Source organism: Manis javanica, chromosome 12, assembly GCF_040802235.1.
Source record: "Manis javanica isolate MJ-LG chromosome 12, MJ_LKY, whole genome shotgun sequence".
Lineage (NCBI taxonomy): Eukaryota > Metazoa > Chordata > Mammalia > Pholidota > Manidae > Manis > Manis javanica.
Genome location: NC_133167.1, coordinates 105007456 through 105014496, shown reverse-complemented (window position 1 = coordinate 105014496; position 7041 = coordinate 105007456). Strand labels below are relative to the sequence as shown.

Below are 7041 nucleotides of genomic sequence, written 5' to 3'. Positions count from 1 at the left end.
ACATTACTTACACATATATACTAATTTAATCTTTATACAAATCCTGAGTTAAATATACTGTTACTCCCACTTCACAAAGGAGTATTTTGAGAGACAGGTAGGTTGAATAGGTTGAATAGGTTATGACAAAGGTCATAAGCTAGTAACAGCCAGGATTAGAATCTAACAAATAATTCTCTTTTGTTACTTACTAATATTTCTTCATAGACTTTGCCATTAAAAGTATAGTATGCTCTACCACAATCTGTCTGTTTATGTATACATGCATTTCTAGTTGTCTACTTATCTCAGTATCTCTATCAACACTTCACTCATTTATTATTTCAAATTATTAAAGTTCAATAACTGTCAGGAATATTCCTCACAGTATATGAACATATCTGTACTTAACCCATGCCCCTATCTGGCATTTTCACATCATTTAAACATAGTGGTAAATATGAGCAGCAGACAAAGACACAAACAGTACTGCTTTGGCAATGCTAACATTATATATTGCATAAGTAGTCTCCATATGGTGCATTTAAGGACGTTGTCTTTGGCATAGATCTCAGCTAGATCTGAATTTTTTTAATGAATAAAATATTAGAGTTGAGGTTGTGCCCAGTTTGAAAGTAAAGTATATGTTGCTAGAATAAATGTTTAGCAATGTACCATGTGCATTTTATTTCCCATTGCTTAGGTCATGAAATTTAAGAGTTCTCTGCAGTACAAATACATTTTTTTGTTTGATTCTATGAATTTCTTAAATGATTCCTTTCTTTGATAAAGCTCAAATCAAGGAAAGTCCATTTGAGTTTTATATGCCCAGGAAAGATGTTTAAGGAAAAGCACACTGTATGGGGTAGGAATAATACTTTTGAATGAGGTATGTACAAATTATTTGATAATGCACATTTGAATAAGTGATGATACCAGAAAGAAAAGGCTAAGTCATCCCCAGCTTTTTGTCCTGCTTCTCTGAGTTGAAATCTCATTGTGGTTTTTGGTTTGCATTCCCCTGATGATTAGTGATGTAGAGCATCTTCCATTGTGTCTGTTGGCCTGTATGTCTTCTTTTGAAAAAATATCTATTCAAGTCCTCTGACCATTTTTTTAATTGTATTATTTGCTTTTGTGGTGTTGAGTTCTTTATGTATCAGTCCCTTAATAGATAACATCATTTGCAAATATATTGTCCCATTCACTAGGTTGCCTTTTTATTTTGTTTGGTTTCCTTTGTTGTGCAAGATGAAACTGGCTCACTGGCTCACACTCTATACAAAAATAAACTCAAAATGGATTAAAGACCTTAATATAAGACCTGAACCATAAAGCTCCTACACAAAAACATAGGCAATACTCTCTTGAACATCAAATTAGTAATTTTTATCTGGATATGACTCCGCAGGCAAGGGAAACAAAAGAATAAAATAGACAAGTGGGACTACATCAAGTCTAATTTATCTTCAAACAAATTTTGGATAAAGATTCACAAACCAAATCACTTTAGTGACTCCCAAACTGGAACCCTAGTGTGCTGCACTGAACTCAAGGGACACTATGGGATGCTTTTAATTTTTGAGGGAAACAAGGGCATTTTGGGGCACCCATGAAAGACTACTGTTAAGTTTTAGTACTCACCATTTAATAATATCACTGTTAAGCATTTATTTTGGCTTAGGGATGTTTTGAAAAATTACTAAGCAAGGTCACAATGAATTAAGGGAATATGTGAAATTTTGTTTTATGCGCTTCCTTTATTTTGTTATATTGGAATTTTAGTTATAATGGAAATTATAGGTAATATGCTTTTAGAATCTGGCCTATGTATAGAGAATTCACCTAAAGGTAACAAGATTTTAACATGCTGTCCCCATCATCATGCTCTATTTCCCAAGCAGGTCTGTATCATTAGAGAAAAACTAAAATAAATTCATTAGTTTTTCTCTGCAGTCTGTCTGTTTATTTTCTGTCAACAAAGGGTAAAGATCAGAAATCACATTTTAACATTTGCTTGTGCTTGATATTTATTAAAATCCCTTCCCCAATAGCTTCTACTGTTTTCCTAGGCTCATCTTCTCCTTTCACGTTTTTTGTGTGTTTGTTTTTCCTCTATTTTTCTACCATGCATTTATCCAGATGTTTGGTTTGAATTAATAGCTGTTCGTTTCAAAGAGAACATATTTCTTACAGGATGTATTTTTATATTCAGCACTACAGAAATAAACTAACCTACTCTGTGACAGAGCATACAAACTAGAGTAATATACCCTGTTGGTGAAATTAAAAAATCTTCATTTTATCAGACCCATCTCTAATTACAAAGATTTCTTCTGAGAACCTAATGTTTCTTAGAGAACAATCATCTCCTCTTGTACATTCAATAAATCTCAGATGTGTCTTTAGCTGCATATAATTATGTGACTTCTTAAAGAGTTTGAAACAGAATCCAGATGAATGAAGACTCTTAAAACCTAATGATACAAGAGCAAAGTGCTAAGAGGGTCCCCTATTGTAACTACCATGATAACCCCTATCTTTTAATGCTGAAATTCAGCTTTTTGAGAGTAGCTACTTTTCGGTTCCATGGGATGAAACTCAATTTGTATTATTGGCTGCTATGCAGTGAGGGAGAATTTCAATACCCTAATGAGAACTGAGTCTTTTCTTCCTTTTTTTTTTTAAGTTTGTTTACTTGTTTGCAGAATTATCTTTAGACTGACATAATGAGACATGCCACAAGATCTCCTGAATTGAATTTTTTGCTTCCCTCTGGTAATGATGAGATTAGAAGAAAAAAAAATATTTAGTGTAAAACAAATGAATACAAAGCAGAACCAGATCTTCTCTACAACCAAGGATACACAAGGGTCATTATTGCAGAATGTGGGCAGAAGAGATTTTAAAGCCTTGTAGTGAAACTGTGGAAGAAAATTTCTGTTTGCTGAGGATATAAATAACTAAAAAGAACAGAGTGAACATTCTAGGAAGAAGGGACAATTTCTGAGCATTGTTAATTTTAACAATCATAATCTAGTTATTTAAAAGAATAAATTAGAAGTTTAATTAGTAAAAATCAAAAAAGAAAATATCAAGATGAAAAATATAGTCTAAGAGAATCACTTATTTAAAAACGTTAGAGTAAATAAATCCATACATACATAAGTAAATGTTAAAAATCTTAATATATGAGCTGCAAATGTATATTAATTACAGTGGTTATATTTGATTTTAGGGATGGTATGAAGGGAAATATATATAGGTGTATTTTGATTTATACAGTTGATCCTTGAACAACTTGGAGATAAAAACCTGGGGGTGGAGCTCCTAATCCCCACATTGTACAAGGGTCAAATGTATAAAGCAAAGCTTTATTTCCCCTATCTACCATCTCTATCAAAAATCCACATAAAACTTTTGACTCCCCCCAAATTTATCTGCTTACAACCTCGTGTTGACCAGAAACTTTACTGATAATATCAATAGTCAATTAACAAATATTTTTTATGTTATATGTATATATATATTTACTTATTTATTTACAGTAAAGTAAGCTAGAGAAAATAAAATGTTATTAAAAATCATAAGGAAGAGAAAATACATTTACAGTAACTGTACTGTATTTACTGAAAAAATATATATATAAGTGGACCTGCACAGTTCAAACCCATGATATTCAAGAGTCAATTGTAATTTACTCTTGATGCTCATCTGAATTTTTTGAAGATGACTAATCACTTTAATGTCTTAGAAATTTCCAGGGCAGTTTGATTTTGATTCCTTGGTCTATCCACTTTAATCTTTTCTTTGTATAAAATGACAATTTTGTTATAAAAATATTAATATCACATAGGAAAAACATCCTAGTGGAATTTAGTAGTCTTAAAATTTAAACTTAGAGTTTTAACATTTTCTTTGAGTATCTATCAGATTATTGTAAATTATATATGCGTGTATATTTAGATAAAGATATTCTTTCATTATTTTTATCAAATAGGTTTGCCTTTTTAAAGTAATTCTTCTCCTTTATTAAATGCTTTTGAATTCTATTTATTGAAAGTGCATCTGTATCTGCTTTCCTTATTTTTTTTTAATTTAAAGGCTATTTTACCACTCGAGTTCTAATATCATTAACTGTTTCTTTGTCATTCTATATCTCACTGGCAGGTAGATTTTCTTAACCCAGTGTTTTTAGAATTTGTGTCTCCTAACTGGAGAATTTAGCCCATTTAAATTCACTGTTATAACTGATATCTTTACTTCATCGATGTCATTTTCTATTTATTTCATTAGTGTTATTTTTTTCCTCTATTGTGGTTATTTGTTTTTCTTGTATGCTATTCATTCTTCTTTGTTGCTTTAGTTTAATAAAATCCTTACTTAAATAAAAATTGTCTACAAGTTCCAAGGAATAAACAACTTCTGATCATTTTTATCCTTTACTTTTTCTTGGAAGCAAGAATAATGTTCAACCTTAATCTACAGTCTTCCTAACTGTACACTTATAAATATAATCCAGTTTTATCAAATTAGTTTAATATTTAAAATATATAGCATTACTTATTTTCCAAAAATGATTACTTGACTTCTGTATTCTACTTTGAAATTATAATCATAATAGACATTTTAGTTTCATCTACTATGCAATTTTCTTCTTGAGTCCTGGGTTTTGATTAATTCTTAAAGATTAATGTTTGCCCCTTGGGTAAAACCTGTCTCACTTAGCAGACCCCCTACAGAAAATAACAGTTCCCAAACAGCTAACAGTACCTTCAACTCCTTTCCACTCAAAAAAAGCAAAATTGGGACACAACTTGTTTTAGTAATGCCAGAATGATTATAGGCCAATATCTTTTTTTTGAAACTTGGAAGTTTGTATACCCTGTTGTATCTAATTATGTTACTTTTCATTAATTCTGTCTAAAATTTGGTTGAACAATTTTGATTAATTACCATCTTCACTCTTTGTTTTCCTTCTCTCTCTTTCATCTCATCTCTCCTCTTTCTCCACCCCCATTACCTCCATCCTTCCTCTTTCTGGTTTATATATGTATTTCACTCATAGTCTGATACTCTTGATATTTTTCTTTGTAAGAAACCAAAGAGAATTTTGTTCTTTTTCTACAGCCAGTAATAGTTCTCTACTACCACAAAATGGATATTAATTATTTTTCCTCTTCAATTTCTTCATATATCTGTCATTTCAACATTAATATCTGCCTCTGTTTCACTTTGGTTTTGGCTCTCTGCTTTTATTTCATAGAAATCACTCCTATTTGCATGTTTTTCTCAACAAATCAGGCAGATACTAGTATGTTTTTTTCTGATTTTATTAGAAGGTCATTGTAAAGTTTGTGCTCTTATGACTGTCCTGTGCTAGCATTTATAAGGTGGCTGAAAGTCCATAGGACTGCTGTTTTCACTGATGCCACCTGCTTCCACCTTAGTACTAAATTTCTGGACCACTTAGATGGGACTATACCTAACTTAAAATCTGACATTGATCAGATTTCTATGCAATACAAGTGTTCTGGGGAATTTTTGTTTTTCCCTCCTCTCTCAGTTTATCTGACTTAATGAGGAAATTAGGTACTCTGAATAGGTTATGTGCTAGTGTTCAGAACCACATCCACATCTCAAATACTCATCTCCCAGCTAATCTTCCTGTTTGCTCCTCCCGTGCTTGAAGGTTGGGGATTGGAAATAAAATAGAAATATTTCCTTTTGTCTTTTTCATCTACAGTCAAAACTTTATTATTACAGCACTTTATTTGGTTCACAGCTACCAATTTTTCTGTTGACAAAGTGATTTTTTCTTAAAATAAGCTATAGAAGATGAGGACTAATAAAGAAGAAGTTTAAGCACATAAACGCTTAATGCTAGAATCTGCTCCTCACTACTTCCCCATCAATTAAAAAGAAATATAACCTAAAGGCTTTGCTAACTTCTTCAGCAAGGCGGTGTAGGATAGTAAAGAGGACAAATTTAGAATCAAGGACACTTGGGTTCTAGACTTGGCCCTGAATATATTTACTATATAACTTTGGGTCACTACCTTACTTTGACAACCTTCAATTAATTATTTTTTTCTCTCTCATCAAACTGTGAATTTGCTTACTAGAAAATCATTTTTTTAGCAGAGAACTTAACACTCAATTAATCTTGGCTATTATTAGCTGACACTGGTTGTATAATGTGCATCTTTATATATATTTTAGTGGAATATTTGACGAAGACTTGATATATATGCCTTGTGGGGCAGGAGGTAAGGGTCATGTATAACAAGTTTTAATTTATTTTAGAGTCATAAGACTGCACTGTCATCAAGTGAAATGATCTCATAAGAGATCAAAGGAATTCAGAAAGTATGAGTATCTGAGTCAAGTTTTCTCCTGAAATTAGGAGTCAATAAATTTATTTATAGACATCTCATATAAACATTGACTTTTTAAATATTCACATTGGAATTATTATTAGGCTTTTAATTATGAATTTATAGGATATATGAATGAGGATATATAAATGAATATAGAAGATCTAAAATATATAAATACATATCTTACTCCAAGTCCAGTATTTTGAATTGTGACTCTGTGTGTGTGTGTATGTGTTGCTCTCATTAATTCTTTATTAAACTGACTTTAATGTGCATATGCATGTGCGGTTGTATGTATACATATATACACATGCATACAAAAATATACTGTTTATGTATAAATATTCAGAACCTGTTGAAGTTCCAGTAAAGAAACATTGACTCATCTTATGCTGGTCCCAGAGCCTGTAAAGGTGAATTTACTGGGGCTGGCTCGGGAAGAGAAGGAAAGTTTGTTCAAGAAGAAACCATCTGAGAGGGCACAAGGATTGCTGAATATGAGAAAAGGAAGAATAATCACTTGTTGAAAATCAGTTGCATTTTTTTCTATGTCTGAAGAAAAAACAAGGTGCGTATAATGGAATCCATCACTTCACTCCAGTTATTGGCACAGTAGATTTTCCTAGTTTATCTCATATTTTTATGATATTGAAATTACCTGTGATACTATCCTAATTTAGTT

General features: G+C 31.5%; 1 non-coding gene across 1 annotated transcript; it reads left to right on the top strand.

Annotated features, from left to right (window-relative positions):
* The first annotated feature begins 6720 nt into the window (after nucleotides 1-6720).
* On the top strand, nucleotides 6721-6839 carry LOC118968241 (small nucleolar RNA SNORD22). Its single transcript, XR_005055799.2, has one exon. It is a non-coding gene; the product is annotated as a small nucleolar RNA SNORD22 (small nucleolar RNA).
* Nucleotides 6840-7041: the final 202 nt, after the last annotated feature.